At 38.6% G+C, this 20,015-nt stretch overlaps 1 long non-coding RNA gene across 2 annotated transcripts in view; it reads right to left on the reverse strand.

Moving 5' to 3' along the window:
• The window catches only part of LOC120605094 (uncharacterized), a 147,093-nt gene that overhangs the window by 111,322 nt on the left and 15,756 nt on the right, over window positions 1–20,015 (reverse strand). The window lies entirely within an intron of this gene.

The following is a 20,015-nucleotide window of genomic DNA, read 5'->3' on the forward strand; positions in this document are numbered from 1 at the left end:
TTATCAAGTGTGTTGATCCCTTAATAATGTCTGCCACAAGTTCGGGGATGGGAGGGGCTTCACGTGTGCCCAGAATGTGCCAAACTACATCAAGTTCCTTACAGGTATGAATTCATTTTATCCTTACAATACAACATGAGATAAGAGCTTCTTATTTTACTGAGGAGGAAATAGATGTTCAAAGAGGTTCAATTAATTTCCCAAAGGTCACACAGCAAGTAAGTGGTCCAGCTGTAATTTAAGTCCAGCTCTGTCTGTTCTAGTACACCAAGTCTTAACCACTCTGCTGTGACCATTAAGAAACTCCAGACAGCTCAGTTTCTTTTAGGTAACATATTTTTCATTTTAACTGAAGGCCTAACCCAAAAGATTCACTGTAAGTGGTATAGAGCTGGCTGATAAAGTCTCAGGTGGAACTTTTAATTACTGACAATAGGTAGCCTAGAAAACAGAGCACCTGCCTTGGGAAGCTAGAATGCATGTAAAGAAGAGGAAGTGGGAAGGTAGATGAAAGAGAGAAGAGAAGGAAGGTGTGAGAAGCCTAAAGGCCTAGGAAGGGATTTCTTTTGGACTCAGAAACAAACCTTCAATATATCCAATTAACCTTGCCTTTGACCAATCCCCTACCAAGGAGGTAGTGCCTTCTTGGCCTCAGAGCATTTTAGGGTAAGAATAAGTATGTTAAATAGATTCCAACCCCTACATTAACCTCGATTACTGGTAGTAGCTCCTGGGAGTCTCGCATTAAGGAGGATTATGAATCTACTAATTCCTCCTCTAGGTATTTATCTGAAGAATATAAAAACACTAATTCAAATATATATATATATATATATATATATATATATATATATATATATATACACACACACACACACATATATCCCTATGTTCATTGCAGCATTATTTACAATAACTGAGATATGGAAATAACCCATGTGTCCATTAATAAATGAATTGATTAAAAAGATGTGGTGTATATATATGTATATGTGTGTGTATATATATATATATATATATATATATACACACTTAAATACACACACACAAATACACACAATGGGATACTACTTAGCCATAAAAAAAGATGAAATAGTGCCATTTGCTACAACATGGACAGATCTTGAGGGTACTGTGCTAAGTGAAATAAAAGCAAAAAGACAAAAATCATTCTTTCACACATAATTTCACTCATTTGAGCAATATAAAACAAACAGTAACAAACAAACTAGAAAAAAAAAATCCTCATAGATACAGATACAAGAGAATGGTGGTTACCAGAGGGGTGAGTGAAATGTGTAAAGGGGGTCAAATATATGGTAACCAATGGAAATTAGACTTTTGGTAGTGAGCAAGCAATAGAGTATACAGATATCAAATCAAAATGTTGTACAGCTGAAATTTATATAATGCTTTAATCAATGTTACCCCAATTTAAAAAAATAAAATTAAAAAAAGAAGAAAGGGAGGAGAATCATGAGACTTTGCCTAGGCTGAGCTGGAAAAAAAAAAACTGCCTTGGTATATAAATAATTTCTGCCACAAGTTTGAGAGTGGGAGAAGCCTCACATGTACCCAGAATTTGTCACTTCTTCTTTAGGGGATGTCATACTCTGAGGGAGGAGTTAACTGGGTTCCGATCCAGGTAGAGAGCCAAAATATCCTAATGGCACTCTGCTTCTGCAGACCTCACAAACTAGGTCAAAACAGCACTGACAGCAAGAAAGGACCTAATTTGAATTCCATTGGTTTTAATTATTTTTTGAAAAGAGAGGCAGGCCATCAATGCCAAGATCCATTAGGAAGAACTCAAAACCAAAGAGATTCAGGCCAGCTGGAGGGGGTATAGGAGGGAGTCCCAGCTAATTAGCCTTCCTTTGTGACATGGTCACCCTTCACCCCTCCCTCCAGAAGCCTTAATAACACTCATGTGTCAACAGGATCTCAGGAGAGGGGAAAAAGCAGTGAGCCAAACCTCAAGAGTGAGGAAGAAAAAACAAAACAAAATCAGAAATTTCAGCTCAAAGCTGGACCCTTGAATGGCTTAACTGCTGTTATTATTTTTTATAGAGCCTTCGCTGGGCTTTCCTGACCACCAGGAACTTGGCTTCGGAACTCAAATGGCCATGTCTTCCCTCTGTAGCCTTGCTGCTGGCTTGCCAAACAGGCTCCGCCACCATCTCAAAGTCCAGAGTCTTCCATGTCAGACCTCCCCAAGTAGGTCAAACTTTCCATGGTCAAACTATTAAAGGGAGAGCAGTCCTACTGTTTCCTTTAATAAGCAGTGTTTACAGGGTGCCAAATGCCCTTTAAGGAGCCCAAAAGCCCAAAGCAGTCCTCCAGGTTCCAGAAACCCCAGCCTAGCCCAAAGGCAGGAGTAGGCAACTACCTAGACCCAGTCCCAGTCAAACTAGACTCCAGGGAATCTGCCTGATTCAGGCTGTCAGAGGAGGTGTGGGATGCTGGAGTTACCATTAGCATTGATCCAAGGCTCTGTAGGGTCCTGGCAGAAATGAGCCCAGTCTCTCCAGGGTGGTGGCTCTAGAGAGCATGGGACGGGAACTTTTTACCATCTGTCTTCTAAAGAAGGTGAAATCTGTTATATGAAAAGCCCTGTGCACTATTGAGCGCCTTGATGGATTTGGATTCACGAAGGAGAGAAATGAATGGCTCTACTTAATAGAGTAAAAAAAAAACAAAAAAAAATGTGGAGTTTGGTAGAGCAGTCCAGGACAGAGATGAAAGGGTCTAGGAGAGGAAGTGGCCTGAAGCTGGGACAAAGCACCCAGGTCCTGGGGCTTGGCAGAAGGGACAGCTGGGAACAGGGATATCTGATATTCGATTTGAAGTTCTTTGCTTTTTGATAAACAGTTCTTCACTCCCCAACCACATCTCAAAATTTCAGTAAAATACCTACAAGGCTTTGTGTGAGTGGGGATTTGTGCAAGCACAGGAAAGACTGGGTTTCACGCCTGGGTCAATGAGAAAAAGAGACAGCTTGCATGTGTTGTTACACTCAGATTATAGGGCTTAAAGACCATGGTGGCACTGGGTTCAATCCCTAAGAATTGACTCAATCTCCCAGTGTTTCCTCCACTTCATTTTAAGTAGAAAGTGAATTGGATTGATGGTCTCCTTCAACCCTTTTCAACTTTCTTCTCTATATTAAGACATATTAAGATACTATAAAGAAATGGTAAAGAATATAAAACCCAGGATTTAAGTAAATATGGGTCTGAAATCTCCACTTTCCTGACTATGTGATTCTAAACCTCAGCTTCCTAATCTATTAAAAGGGAGTAAACAATGCATTCCTTATGATCATTCTTTGTAAAGGATCAGTGGGATAAACTATGCGCAATGTTTGCCGTGATAACTGAAACATATTAACATTCAGTGAATGGTGGTTGCTCTTATTCACCTGTTGGTAATAATGATAAGGATGATAAGGACGATGATGATGAAGGTCACACTGACAATGATTATTTCTGATTTCAAAACTCCCATAGTTAAGAGAGGGGGGAAAAGGACTGGTTAAATAGATTTTAAGACAAAAGGAAATAAATCTTATAAATCTGCTCTAATGATCTTCATTGAACCATGAAGTGAACACAAAATAAACTTTGCTGTACTTGTCCCTGAGATGGGAAGATTGTTTCTTATCACAATTAGCCTACATGTGCTAAGCAGGCACCACCCCACATCAGCCTCGTCTGATAGGGTTATTAAAAGGAAGGAGGTTGATGAATTTGATATGAATTTATACCAAGAGACAAGTGAATGATGACCTCTGTCCAAAGTCATATCAAATCAAATATATTATATCTGGATTTTTTCTCATGCTAGCTAATCTTTCCTCTATTAGGTACCAAATGAATTATTTTTCTCCATTGAAGATTGTGTGTGTGTGTGTGTGTGTGTGTGTGTGTGTATTTTTTTCTTTTTCAAATATATATATATTTTTTCCTTTTCCAAATATGCATTTAGTAAATTTTCTACACTTAATATTTCTTTTTGGATATAACCATCATTCTTTTTCAACTTTTGTCAAGATATAACTGACATTTAACATTGGGTACATTTAAGGTGTACAATGTGATGATTTGACACACATATATTGCAAAATGATTACCATGGTAGGATTAATTAACACTTCCATCCCCTTAGATAATTGCCAAATCTTTTTTGTGGTGAAAATGTTTAATTCTCTCAGCAACTTTCAAGTATATAATACAGTATTGTTAACTAGAATCACTATGCTATACATTACATTCCCAGAATTTATTCCTTTTCTAACCAGAGTTCATATGTTTTGACCAACATCTTCCCATTTCCCCAACCATCCAGCCCCTGGCAACCACCATTCTACTGTTTCTCTGAGTTCGGCTTTTTTAGATTCCACATATAAGTGATATCAATACATTATTTGTCTTTCCCTGTCATAGTTTTTTCACTTAGCATAATGAAAGGTTCACCCATATTGTCACAGATGGCAGGATTTCCTTCTTTCGCATGGTTGAATAATATTCCAGTGTGTGTGTGTGTGTGTGTGTGTGTGTGTGTGTGTGTGTACACACACACAGTGAAATCCACTTCAAGTTCATTTTTGTGAGCTATGTTAGACTGGGATCCAATTTCATTCCTCTGCATGTGATTTTTCCCCAATATCATTTATTAAAGAGACTATCCTTTCCCATTCAGTTTTCTTGGCTCCCTGGTCAAATATTAGTTCATCATATCTGCAGGGGGTTATCTCTGGGTTCTCGGTTCTGTTCCATCGGTTTATGTGTCTGTATTTATGTCATTACCACATGGTTCTGATTACTATATCTTTGTTATATAGTTTAAAAATCAAAATGTAAAAAGAAATTTAAAAAAAATTAAAATCAAGATGTGTGACATCTCCAGCTTTGTTCTTTCTCAGAATTGCTTTGGCTATTTGGGGTCTTTTGTGATTCCATATGAATTTCAGGGTTATTTTTTTTATTTCTGCAAAAAATGCCATTGTAGTTTTGACAAGATTGTGTTCAATTTATAGATGGCTTTGGATAATATGAACATTTTAATAATATCAATTTTTCTGAATTCGGTGAGAGATAAATGGGCCTCCCTGGCAGAGTCCTGCACAACTGGGGAAGCTGGATGCGCACTTACACACTCTCACTTTCCCCAGTAGGAGAAATCACGCCAAGAAGGTCTCACGGCACTGAGTTGTGCTGCCTTGGGAGAAGAGCGACAAAGTCAAACTGTTCCTCTTATCCTCTTCAGTACTTCCAGACTCATTTTTTCTCTCTCTCTCTCTCTCTCTCTTTTTTTTTTTTTTTTTGCTCCAACAGTGTGTTGGAACTTCTGTGCTGGACTCTTGAGCACGGACTCTTGAGCATCCACAAAGCCTTTCTTATCCACAGGTGATCATCTAAGACAGCGTTTTCCAGGGCTCCCAGCTGGAGCCAGTTCATGGGCTGCTGCAGAGTCTACAGCTGGGATGGAGGTCCATATGCCTATTCGACAACACACAGGTGGGCAATACTCCTCATGGGTCCCTTGGTATATGGTGCTGGATCCCACAGTTCCCACAAAGGCACTTTTGTCTGCAGATGAAAGCCAAATTGTTGTTGTTGAGGGGGGATACAAATGAAGGACATCTTATTCAGCCATCTTGCTGCTGTCTGCAACCATCATTCTTTCTGACACTGCTACTCTGCACCCCCTCCTTCTGGTCAAGCTGCCATAGAGGAGACTGTTGAATAGAACTTGGCACGCATATTTTACTAGGTTATCTCTGTCTGGGGCCCATCATTCTGTTTTCAATCTGAAAGATAATACCTCCCCCAAGCTATAGAAGCCAAAAGGAGTTTATTTCCTTCAAAAGAAATTTCAGGAGACGCTGTATCGCTGACTTAGATAAATCCAGCTTGATTACTTCCATTGTCTCCTTGTCTCCCCTCACGCAACAGTCAGCTTGTTAAGTGAAGGTTTAATGTGAAACTGAGCCCTTCCAGTTTCACTTTTTCATCTGACTTTCAGTACAAAAGCCCTGCCTTGGAAAATGAGAATAAGAACTGTTTCATTAATCACATGATTTCAGATCTTTTCAGTGGGCAATGAGGAAGATGAAAATAGTCCTTTGCCAGAATTAAGACTTGAAGACACAAAAGAATACTAAAAGGGAAAGGTCCTTGAGGGCAAAAGAAAAATCAATTAGCTGAAAAAAATATAAAAATATAACTGACAAGCTCTTTTTGGGGGAGGAAATGCCATATTTCATGGCAAGATTGGCATGACATTGATAAATGTTCTTTTACTGTCCAAAGTCACTTCTAGAAGGTTGGTTTCTTTAAAAACAAATCTATTGAATAGTCCATCATCACTAGAGTATTTCAGTATGCTTTTTACTAGCTATTAATCTTACTATCTCTCTCCTTTAACTAGATGAGAAATCTCATCTTATGCAATGAAGTGAAAAAATAGCTTCTGAATTTCACCTGGTTTTTGAATCATAATTCTGTTATCAAAATTTCATTAGGCCTTGTTTTTTTACATATGTAAAATAAGAAAAATAATACCTACATTATAAAGTTATTTTAGGAATTAATTGAGAAACTTTACTTGCTATCAGTGCAATAAGTGATATCAATACTTATTATTACTATATTACTTATTATATACAAAGTACTATTATATATGTTAATTTGTTTAATCTCCCAACTATCAATCCCATGTGGCATATAGTAATACCAACCCCATTTTGCAGATGTGAAAAGAGGCACAAAACAGTTAAGTACTTGCACAAGGTCACTCACTGTAACAATTAAGGAGGTAGGCATGTTCAAAGGGAAACAGAATATTTAATGTGTGGCAGAATTAATGGGACAAATATAGTAATGGATCCAGTGACTACCCAACAGAAAGTCATTACCATCTCTAGGCTTGAAGAGACAAGAGAAGAGACTGATACAGTGAAGCCAGGTGAGAGCTGTACACATGGAGAGAGAGCCATAGATAGAGAGAAACCCAGCCATTACCAAAACCACAGCATGGCAGGAGAGTTGAGAGGAAATTAATATTCTGATCTTTCTTTTCTCCCATCTTCTAATCTTCTGCCAGCACTTTCCATTTCATTGGTTAAACTCAACTGGAGGTCAGAGTTTGGGGAGCCCAAGTGACATAGAACATAGAGGTCAGCCTCCCAGGGCACAGAGTAGTGCTGAGAAGAGACCAGGAAAGGCAGAAGGAGAAAAACTAGAACATGGTAGAGCTAGTATTCAAATCCATATTCTTAATCACTCTCTAGTCCCTCTTGAGCATAAACCAGTTATTAGCCTTTCTCTAACTTATTTGCAAAGCCTGAGTGTGTAAGCTGGAAGTCCACCTTGAAACCAAACAGCATTTTCTCTGCAAATCATGATTCATAATTATAATAAAGAGTCGTCAGCAGGAGGGCTCACAGTGAAAGGAGTATAAATGATTCCCTTGAAAGAGTCCCCATTAGGTTTTATTCCCAAGTCCCTCCTCCTGGTTCAAGCCACGGATGTCTCTTCTTCCCTTACCTACTACATACAACAGTTCTTGGGTCCTCTATAAACTCCCTTTTATCTCACTCACAAACACAAAAAGTCTCCCTTATTTTTAAACCTGGGAATAGCCTAACACCTCCAACTCCAGACCCAAGAAGCTTCCTTCCACACTTAAGCGAGCTAAAGAAACTTTTCTGCAAAAGATGTCTCTCTCCACAGAGAATTCTCACATCATCTACTAAGAAAATATCTGTCCTTTATTAATGCATATGTATGTATAGGGCTCGGTATAGTGCTTGTGTTAAAGAGGACTCATTAAATGAGAAGTAGTAGTAGTAATAAAAGTATTACCAACCTCTGACACCATAATGCACTTCTACTCAACCTCTTTATTGTGAATTTTGGCAACATTCTTTGGACGGCTTTTCTCCAGAATCACTCTCCTAAGCACCTTCATCAACCAGCAGATCTTTTAAAACAAGTTACAGATGTTTCTCTTTACATAAGAAACATCCCAATGCATATTATTTTTCAAAATGTTGAGTTTCATACCATGAAAATTATATTCCTGGTCTTCAGTTAGCATGATATAAGAAACTTGAATAACCATGACCAATGACAGGATAATCTTTTGTTTTTTAACTTTTAAACAGACATGTTTGGAAATTGTCCCTAAGTCTTCTATACTTTCAGACATTTGTCTAAAACAAAAGATATCTTCCCATCCAAATATATAGCAAGTTCAAGTTTGTTCCCATTACATCACCTTCTTTTGCCTGTACAATCTATCAAATATGTTAAACAAAGTAGACATATAAGGTGAAAGAGACTTGTTTGCAGGTAATTAAAGCTTCATTTATCAATTTCCTTACTTTAAATGGTAAACTTTGATGACCACAAAATGGATCTGTCCACTTCTCACCACCCTACCACGGCCATCCAAATCTAAGCTCCCATCATCTCTCATGGTATCTGCTTCTGTATCAGACACCTCTTGAGTGTAATCTTCCCTCAGCTGCACCACAGAATCCTTGCTATTGCCCTGCTTTTTGGAATGTGGGATGCTTGTGGGAACTATTCAGTCACTCTGTCTCATGTACAAACCTGGCAGTGCAAGGGAGTTAACATCCCAATGGGTGAGCCTGGACCTGTGCGGTACAAAAACTTTACAATACAGAGGTGAATTCCCACTTGGCCTCTTAGAGGTTCCTAGTGGAATATAGCCCCAGTTATCTATAGAATAACAGAATTGTCCACACCACTGGCTTGATGTTGCCTTCTTTTTTGTCTCACACTTCCCAGTCCTCCACTTCTGTTCCTTGGATCATTTCCCCAAACAAACTACCTACACACAGCCCTTGTCGCAGCTCAGCTTTATGGAGGAACCCAGACTACGATGGTCTCCTAACTTTCCCCTTCTATCCCTTTAACCTCTATAATCTGTTCTAAAGTAGCCAATCTAAAATATTAATATACTGGGTCATTCCTCTGCTCGATAACTTCTAATGGCTTCAATCACATTCAGAATTAAATCCATAGTGCCTTCAGTGTCTCACAAGGCTTAGCATGATCCAGCCACTGGTCCCTCTCCAACTCTATTTTTTTTGTGCTTACCACTTATACCACATGACATTATATTGTGTATTTATCTGTTTATGGACCATCCCATCTCCTCCATTGGATTATCGCAAGCTCCGTGATAGCGAAGGCTTGTCTTTCTTGTTTACTGCTATATCCCCAGTGCCTTGCTCAGGGCCTGACCATGTAGACATCAAAAAATATTTGCCAAATCAATAATAGGACATGTGATTTTCATTACGCACATTATTGTAATGCTAGAACTAATATTATATCAGACAGAGAAAAAAAAAACTTGCTGTCAGCTGCTTTGAGTGATTTTGTGATATGTTTATACAACAATGGGTGGAAACTGTGATAAAAACGGCTAAAAAGCCTTTTGCCGATGATAGTCTTCGTGAGGATTGAAAAACAAAGGCCATTCCTCTTGATCAAAAGCTAGATGTAATCAAAGCTGGATTTGCCCAGGGATATTTAGCTTTATAACTATAGACTTAAAGCTATAAAAACACCAGTATTATTGAAATGCCCGCAGGCAAAATTACTCTATTATTGTGAATCTAAATGATCCATCCCCAAATCCCCTATTTTCTCTTTGAAATAATTATTTTTAAAGTGATTTTTATAAAGAGGCTTCTTAGGAATGCAACTGTAACACTATAGCATAGATCATACCCCTGCCACAGTGAATGAGAGAGAAAACTGAATCTAATCTATAAGAAAGCTTTCCTTGACACATAAAGGGGAGTCTCAGACAGAGTAAACTATGGCAAAGCCTCAGAATTCATGACTATAATCTTAAAAGGCGGGACCAGAAGAATATGTCACCTGTTAAGGCAATAATTATTGAACTTAAGCATGCATGGCTCACGACCTCCAGAGGGCAATCAGGCATTTGGTTGGCAGCCACTAGAGTGACCAGCCCTCAGATGTAGCCCCAGATCTAACACATGACTACCTTTGTGAGCCTGAATAAATCATGTAACCATTGAGTCAAATGCTCTTGAGGGCAAGGACTATCTCATTCCCCCATTGACTCCAGCGCCCACTACAGTGCCTGGCACAAAACAATGTTCTCAACTGATAGTTCTGTATGCATGTGTACTTTTAGCAAGAATCAAAGTACAGCATAGAGAATATAGTTGATAATATTCTAATAACTGTGTATGGTGTCAGATGAGTACTAGACTTATTGGGGTGATCACTTTGTAAGTAATATAAATGTCTAATCACTATGTTATACAACAAAACTAATATAATATTGTATGTCAACTGTAATTTAAAAAATATTTTAAAAAAGAATCTATGAATTATTTCTCTATTCCTTCTGAAGATATCTGTATTTTTGCCAGCATTTTATTTCCTGGGCTCAGTTAGCTATTAATTTCCATGGACAACATGACTCTCATGAGATATTTAAATTATTTCAGATTAGAAAAGAATCATGTCCAGTCAGCAGAGGTTGTTATGTGAGTAGATAAAAACTGTTATATATAAGTTGGACATCGTGACATGATTTTGGTTTGAAATTTCCTTTGAAACTAAAGATATTCTGAGGTCTCTTTATGAAAGGTACATTGGATGCTGATTGGGAGACCTAAATGAGTGATTTTGGACAAGTTACTTACTCCCTCTGAGCCTCAGTATTTCCATTTATAAAATGAAGACATCTGAGGAGATGTATAATCTCTTCCCAGGCTACACAAAGGCTGACTACCGTGAAAACTAAGATTTTTGTGGGGGAGATATATGCTTTCATTTGGTCTGTCCATAGGTCCTGAAGGAAGGGAGGAAAGAGGCTATGTATTAATTATATATTGTTACATAAACAAACCACCCAAAATTTGATGGGTTGAAGTAACAATGTATTATGTTTCAAGTCTGTGGGTTGACAGGGCTTACCTGTGAAGTTTATCTGCTCCTTAGAGTATAGCTGAGGTCACTTGGGCGCTGCATTCACCTGAGCCCAGCTGAAGCGGGAATGTCTAAATTGGTTCTCATCCTTCAGAGTCTTTTTCCACATGGTCTCACATTATTCAGTGGTCTATCCTGAAGCCTGAATTGTAAGAGGAAGTATTTCTAGAGGATGTGCTCCCACGTGCAAGTGTTTATCAAGCCTCTGCTTGCTTCATATTTATGAATATCCTATTGGCCAAAGTAAGTCAGTTGGCCAAGCCCAGAATCAAGGGGCAGAGGCGGGGGAATGGAGACAACACACAAGCATGATTATCAGGAGATTTGATATGGCTCACTGTAAGAGCAAGAAGTGCAAAATGGGGACAGGACTTTGTAAAATTAAGATGTTTCTGCAGAGCTTGATCATTTTCTCTCAAGGAACCTGTTTCCTTCTTCTCCAGACTCCATTGGGCCACTAGAGTTCATTGCTCTGGTTGGGGCAGACAGACTTCTTGAAATCATTATTTCCTTCCCAGAAATATACCCATTACATAAATGGAAATTTTATCATTATAGAAGTTATCTGGCATCTGTCATACATGAAACATTTTTGCCACCATTATTCAGCTTAACTGCAATAATCCAGTGAATAATGAGGGAGGCAGTATTGTCTGAAGGGCTAGAAGAAGAATGAAAAGAATAGATTTAAATTTTGTCTTTAGAAGGGCATAGCAACAGATATTTTTTGAGGCCCTGCATTGTCCTCAGATGTGCATTGAGCAATTAGACTGTGAAAACAGAGGAAAAGTATAATAGAAAATTCGATACACTAAAATATAACTAGAAGTCTTAATTTACTGGCATTACATACTAATAATAATAGCAAGTATTACAGAGATTACTGCTATTGCTACTATTTTACTTTTTAAAAATCACTGTACTCTGCATTTTACGTGCATTAGTTCATTTACCCTCACATACAATCCTATAAGGAAGGTACTAGCATTCTCATTTTACAGATGAGAAAACCAGGGCTTAAAGAGATTAATTAGCTTTCCAAGAAATTAGAGGCAAAGGCAGGGTTCAAATCTGTGTAGTAATTTATACAGCCACCTAATATTTATTGAATGTTTTCTATGAGCCAGACTCTGAATCTTTATTCTACATTTTTACCTATTACATGTTCAACAGTAGCTTCTCAATCATATGCCCAGAGAAATTCAAAAGAAAAATGAATAAATGGATGTTGGGGATGGAGGGAACAGCAATGAAATGAGTTTCTGCCCCTAGTCAAGAGTCGAGTCAATGAGACCTGGCACCTCAGTGCACCACCTTGTGTGTACCCCATGAAAAACTTCACATGATTTACACTCTTCCTTGGAAGCTCAATGCATCAAACTCCCTGATCTGGAGCTGCTGCCATGCTATCCCTCCTAATCACATGAGCAGGTTCTGCCATGACTTTGAAATGCTCTCACTTCACTGACATCATCTTTCATCATCATTTTCATCATCAACTTAGATACCTCAAGTGCTATTGATGACTAAAGGCCAAGTCTTGCAGATAAAGAAGGAGAGAAAAGATGCAAACTTGGATCCCATATTCTTGCTTCAATGGTAAAATTTTGGCAATAAGAACCTTTTTCACAATGCTGAAACTGTAAGTACTTCAAAAAGTATGGAAATTTTTATGATATTCTCTAGTCTTTATTATTGTGACATGAAAGAAAAATCAGTTGTCTTGAGTATATTGAGGTGGGGGGGGATCTGATTAGTTTTGATTATACATTTACAGTAAAATACACCAGCCCTAAAGTCCTCAAGCATTTTGCTTAAATAAAAATTTTCTGTCTAAAGCACAAATTTAGCCCTTGGAGTCATGCCTGGATGAAAGGCAGACCTTCTTTTTAAGACACAACTTGAGAAAAATACGTGGCTGGAAAAAGGCAACTAGAAGAGACAATAAAGTATAACAGGAATTCAGAGAAGATTTAGACTAGCTGGGTGGCCTGCCCTAATAAACATCCCTGGGAACTGGAGAGCTGCCTAGGAGTGGAAAGTGAGGATCGAGATGAATAATTGAATGAAAAAATAGGGGAAGAGTATTAGGTTGCATCTTCTCCACATGGGATCTTGAAGAGAAGAAATGCATTTTCAATAGGGTGGAGTAAGCAGTTGTCTTACCGGTTTCATTTGAAGAAGGCAAACAGTCTCCCTAAGAAAATGTTCTGGCAGTCCCATTAATTACAGTGAATAAAATATCCACCATGCCTTAAAATTCAGGAATTTAAAGACCAGTTAGTTTTGAATGAAAAAGAGTTACCACAGGGGAAGGAAAGACTAAGGCATTATCATCACCCATAAGCTCCTTACACCAAATAGATTTATGATTTTTTTAATACAGGGGCTTTTTCTGGGTGATTGTGCAATGAATAAGTGATGCTTCCTTCTTTATATTTTTCTGAACTTTATAAGTTATTATAATGAGCAATATTACTTCTGGAGTCAAGAAAATATTCCTAGTGGGATGGAGATGTATGCTATGAAGAAATAGTACGCAAAATACGTAAGCATTGGTGCACGTCAGGAGAGCTGAAAAGGTAGTCTGGAACTTAAAGGCATGGCTGTAGTGGGGACAGTATGAAGTCATTACCTGAGGATAGAGAAAAGGTAAAAGGAAAAGGGAAATTTAAAAAAAAAATTTATTTCACATTTTTTTCCTAAAAATAAGCTTCATAGATAAAGTATCAGTACCATTAAAAAGAAAGAAACCATAAACTTAGAAAATAAGATGCAAATACATTATCAAGCCCTCTGGGTGATCAAATAGGAGGGAGTTGATTCAATCTCGAAAAGATTGTGTGCCTTCTATTACCTACAGGACATGCCCTAATTCATATTTCTATGACAAAGGGAGGTTCTGTAATAGAAACTGATTTTTTAGAATAGGAATATAAGTAAAGTCTTCCTATAAATATATGTTTTTCAATATAAATGCAAAAACCACATATTTCAAAATAGAGGAGAAAATTTGCTTATAATTTTGTATTGTGCTTTTTACATTAACTGTATATCACACAGCAGAATAATGATTTTGTGTTCCTACATAGTTTTCAAAATGATCATTTAAATGGCCACTTATTATGTATCATAATTTATAAGTTTCTTTTCAAATATGTGTATGAAGCAGGCAATACATCCGACTGGAAATATCATCTAGACAGCTGTGGAAAAATTTGTTTCTTGGTTGACGTCTTAAACTCTTTGCTATCTGTTTACATGCAAGGATCTCTCATTTTTTCCATGGGCTCATTAAGGTTTCAATGCCTGAAGAAAGAACTCTCTCTAGAGGCATTCAACATATTTGCTAGCATATTTATCAAATTTGTAAGTGGCCCAAGAGATGGGAGGCGTAATCACTGTGGTAAATGACAGACTGAATCCAAAAAGAATTTGCTAGGCTGAGAGAACAAAAGTCTGAATCAAACAAGATGGCACTTCATAGGGTAAGAGTTAAAAGAGTTGGGGATGTTTTGACTAGAGAAAATAAGTCTTAAAATGGATAAGAAAATGTTCTTCAAATACCTGGGGGGTAGAGGGGTGGGTCTTCATTATGAAAAGGAAATTCCAAAGAGAACTATAATAAAAGGTAACCATAACTATAAAGTTCAAATTTTAAAATTACTTTATAGCAAGTAGAGCTGTTAAACAAAAAGTTACCACTGCCATTTGTTCACTTATTCCATAAATACTTATTGAACACAAGTACTGTGTGCCAGCACTGTGCTAGGTGCTGAGGACACAGCACCGAACGAGGCAGTCAAGATCCCCACCCTCAGGGTGGTCCCATTTTAGCCAGAGAGAAGGGCTGAAACAAAACAATGAAATAAACTAATTAAAAATTATAAATTGTGTGCTATGAAGTAAGCGGGAAAAGGTCCTCAGATAAAGATTAGTAAGAGGGACCCACTGGAAACAGATGGCCAGGAAAAACCTTTCTGTGTAGGTGACACTTCAACAGAGATCTAAAGAATGAGAAGGAGCCAGTTACATAAATAGTCATGGGAAGTGTGTCCCAGGCAACGGCTTCGAGGCAAAAAAAAAAGAGTTTGTGTGTCTGTAAAAATGAAAGGAGGCAAGTGGTACTGGAGCATGTGTGAGAACAATGAGAGAGAAAAGGTGGAGAAATAGAGGTAGAAAGTAGGACTTTGTGGGTATAGTAAAGAGAAGAGTTTTAATCAAAACAATGAAAAGCTGTTGAAGAGGCTCAAGCAGGGACTGACTTGCCTGACTTTTGTTTAAAAGTGTACTCTGGCTGTCACATGGAGGACCAGTTAGAGAGAGGCTGAAGTGGAAGCAGGGAGATGGTGGCTAGGACCAAAGTGGTGGCACCAGAGATAGAAGCAAACAAGGCCGGGACAGAATACCAGGAGAGACTGTGTTTGAGGTCCCTAGAAGCGTTCAGAGCTGAGACAATTACTCCTCAACAGACCGTAGAAGGGATTCGGATCTCTAAAAGCCCTTCCAACTCTGCGACTCTGCAGGAGACAGAGAAGAGATTCTAGAAGGGATTTCAGCATGTGAACAAAGCCCCTCGTGGGTCCAAGACATGGTCCTCACTGATTTATATGCACAGGGCCTGTTTATCTAAAAATGTTAGCAATGAAAGACACTAGGTTGGGGCCAGGTTCCTCCAAAGAGTTAATTTCTGGCCCGGCCCTTGGAGGATCAGAACAAAACAGGAGCATGTGGAAGGCATCAAGCTTACAACGTGAACACAAGCAGCACTAATGGGAACACTCCATTGCTAGGCTCCATCCCCATCATTCTACAAATTAGCCAGAGCCTCTGGAATCCCAGTTCTGCAGCTGCTACACAGATGTGTGCTGAGCACTGGGATGAGAGTAGAGAAAGAAGATTGGAGCATAAAGAAGATTTATCCAAATCAAACGCGGACCCATGGCATTTAAGAAAAAAAAAAAAAACACCATTCCCGTCTCCAAAGTGTAACTGGAAAGATCTTTTCAAAATATAAATGTGATCAGGTGCTCATTCTCATCTCCAACCTTAAACTCTGCTTAGCATTGCTTTTAGGATGAAGATCCAAATCTCTAGCATGGTCTTTAAGTCAGAGGAGCCTATGTCTTGGTTTGCCCAGAATAGTTGGGATTTATGCCAATTTTGGTTGTCACTGATTTTTTTTACTCTCACAAGTGTTTTGGTTTGAATGATAAATGATGTGGTCACCCTACCTACCAGGTCCCACGTGGTCTTTCCATTGCCGATTCCTCTGTTCCCATTTCCTGCTACACTTTAAGCAGCAGTCACGCTGGACTTCTGTTCCTTCGACTCCCAGTCATCCCTCTTGCTGTAGGGGCTCTACATAACCTAATCTATCCCTCTGAAAGCTCCTGCGCTCCTCTCTCCCTCACCAAACCACTGCTGCCCTCCTTCAGATACCCGCTGACCAGGAAAGTTCTTTAGACTGTTTCCTAGCTCCATTATGTTCCTCTCCTCTATGGCACTTATCACAGTGGGCTTTGTTCTGTTGACTTTTATTTGGTGATTCTTTGATTAATGTTCAACCATCTCTCCCATTTGAACAAGAGCAGTGACCATGTCTCCCTTGCCCTTGAAAGTCAAATACCAAGCAGATTTTGACAGACTGAATTAATGAAAAAATACCAATAAATATCAATAAAATAATAAATATATGTTTATAAACAAATTACTGGTTACTTATTGGCTACTCCTACCAAAAATAAACAAACAAAAACCATGTAATAATGCACTAGGGAAATGGTAAAAGGTGACCTGAGATCTTTGTAATATATTTATTGTTGTGCATGGGTGTGTGTATATTTTAGACAAGTATTGAATTCTATAATGGTCACCTCTTCAGGCTGGACCCTCGTCTCAAAAACATGACCATAATTCAGTGAGTATCTAAAACCCTTCTTTGGAACTTGCTTGAAAAGTTTTAGTATATTCTATTTGAATATCCTATTCAATAACGGCAAGACTACAACCTTTAAAGGGAACTTTTGATTTCTGTAAAAGCCAACTGGCTTTTTGTACCAAGTCTTATGAATGAGCCTGCCAAACAAGCCAGACAGGGGTGTTTAAGTTAAATATGAGGTAAAACTTTACAAAGACTGAATCTCTCACTTGGCTCTGAATCTCTCACATGCTCATAAGAACTGGCTCTGAAGATAATTCCAAACACTTTGAGTCCTGGCAGCAAATGTGAAAGAAGGAGATAAGCCTACAATGGGAATTCTGAAAGATAGCCTTGTTTGGTCATTTGAAAACATTTGTGGAAAATCAACCCAAACAAATTCCTTGGAATGACAATCTCTCCTCCCAACTGTGTAGCGCTTTTGAGCTTGTAAAGTGCTTTCCCCAAACTGATCAGAGACGTCCTCTTCAACAAGGACCCATTCTAAGACATTTTGCTATTTTCATTGTGAAAAACAAGGCAAATGGAGTTGAGGTAGGGAAGTGGAATCTGAACTCTCCTAGGGTCATGAGTCATGAGGCTTTAAAGAAATCTAACACCTCTCAGGACTAAGCATGACTGGAAAAACAAATACCAGTTCCCCAAGACAGCAGCAAAAGTGTTCCAGCCAAGCATAGACATCCCTCAGAGCCCACCTGTTTGTGCTCCCTTACCCCAGATCTGCCAGAGCCTGCCTCAGATTGACAAATAAAATTTGTCTCTGAAATGTCATTAGCACCACCAGAATGTTCGCCTAGCAGCTTCTGGGTGGAACAGGAGGAGAGAAAGCATTTTTCTGAGCCCCGCCTTAAATATGCAGGAGTCAAGTTTGAGAAGGAGCTACAGAACCTAGAGTTAGGATCATGTAATCTGCTTTATGGCCCTTGAAATGTGTAGGCAAGAATTGAGAATGAGTATGCTGGGGAGTCCTGGTAAGCTTGTATATTGAGGGCTCACCATCGTTCCAGTCTTAACCAACTGGTGTCGAATCTAGCTTCTGTTTCAGAATTTCAATGCAATAAATTGATCTAAAAATGTTTTGCCTACTTGCTAGCACTTAGAGATTAGCCTTCTACTTCTAGTCCAGAGTACAAGGCATTTCAGCTATTTGGAGCACCATATTTTCTAGCCTAAATCTATCATAACCAGTGTGACAATTTATTGTTCAACTTGAGACACATCTGAACATGAAAGTGGCCACTATCAATAATTTTTTTTCTGGGAAGCAGGCGTTAACCTGGGATTGTCTTGTAACAGATTCATTCTCAGTTGATGACCTCCAACTCATTCCATGTTTCCAAGGGGGGGAAAAAAACAAATAGAATGATGCCCCTTTCTGAGTCAACTGAGACCAACGTGTCCTCCGGCTGGCATCTGACAACATACAATAGGTCCTGAAAACACAAACCACATCATCTACCATTTCTGGACAAATAATAAATGACCTGATATTTATCAAGACAGTCACACGTTTGTCTTCATAACTAAATGTCCTTTGTCAAGAGTTCAAGGGAAAGCCATGACCGCCCCATCTAGACATTCAAACTCTCATATTTCCATACCTTTCCCACCTCTAATGTCATCTATTTTCCGAGGGAGTGAAGTTTCTTCTGTGACCATGTTGATACAAAATATCTGTGGATAATTGGGTTTAATGGTTTGAAGACAGATTTCGAAAGGTTGATTTAAGATGATCAATGCTATAGCAGTGCTTCTTACACTCCCATGCTCATAAGAATCGCAGAGGCTCGTTAAAATGTAGATTCTGTTTCAGTGAGTCTAGGGCAGGGCCTGGGATGCTACATTCTAACAGGCTCACAGGTGATGCTGAGGTTGCTGGCCTTGGGCTACTCTTTGAATATAAAGTGTCTACAGCATTTAGTTTAAGGGCTTAACGATATCTTAAATATCTTTAATGTGACATGAGGGGAAGCATGCTAATTAAATCTGTACTCCCAAGGCAACATGGTAGAAGGAAAGGGAGGTAGAGGGGAAAAATAGAAGAGAAAATATAGGGGGATAGATTGAGAGTAAAGTAGAAGGGGAAAGAAAGAAGAAAGGGAAGAGAAAGAATAGAGAAGAAGAAATAAGAAGGGCAGGGAAGAATACAAATACCCTAAATTAAGTTAGGCTGGAGAAGAGGAGAATCACTAAGGGCTAAGTGGATTCCTCAGGCAGAAGTGTGAAGCAGCAGTTCCATTCCTATTGCCTCCAGCCCCAGGGAGAAGCTGTTTCTGTCCTGAAGTCTTCTGCTATAAAAATCTTAGATTCCTTTATTTTCACAATTGTTGGCTAATTACTTACAGACCCATCTCATAGAGTCTTCCAGTGACTTTCAAACTTTTGGTCATGGGTCACCTGAGAAATATGTTTTCCAATGTGACCCACTAAATACAGACAATAAACACTTCCTGAAGGACAAAAGAGTGAATGAATGAATAAGAGGGTATAGCACAACCAGAGGTTCATATTGTTTCCCTGAATGTTTTGTTTCATTTCACTTTTTCCATTTAGACTCTATAAAAAAATGATTATCCAGCGAATTGTGTTTCTTGCAAGCACTAAAAGGATAACTTCATCTGCCGCTTGAGTCACAGGCCAGGAATTCCGTCACACAGATGGATGTCCAGGATTTCCCAGAAGATTTAACTCTGGTGAAAACAACAAGCTGTTTTTCCAAAATAAATAATTCTCAACAGCAACATTTATTTCATTTACTTTTATTTGAAATTTTACAGAAGGAAGTCAGATTGCAGCTCAAGGTTTATGTTGAATTTTTTTGGTCTAAGATCTTGGGTTAAATAAATCCTCTCTAAAAAGTCTGCCAGGTTAGTATGTTTTAAGATAGTTTGGGGGAAATAGCCCCTGCATCAAAAAAAAAAAAAGGAACAAACAGCCTTTTCATGAAGATGGTACCAAAAGCAAATGATGAAGCCAAAGCAAAGGCTTTGAAGGAAAAGCAGTGCCAAAAAGTATTGAGACACACACACACAGACACACACACATCTGCACGTTACCCACCTTCC

Source organism: Pteropus medius, unplaced genomic scaffold, assembly GCF_902729225.1.
Source record: "Pteropus medius unplaced genomic scaffold, Ma_sr-lr_union100, whole genome shotgun sequence".
Taxonomy (NCBI): domain Eukaryota; kingdom Metazoa; phylum Chordata; class Mammalia; order Chiroptera; family Pteropodidae; genus Pteropus; species Pteropus medius.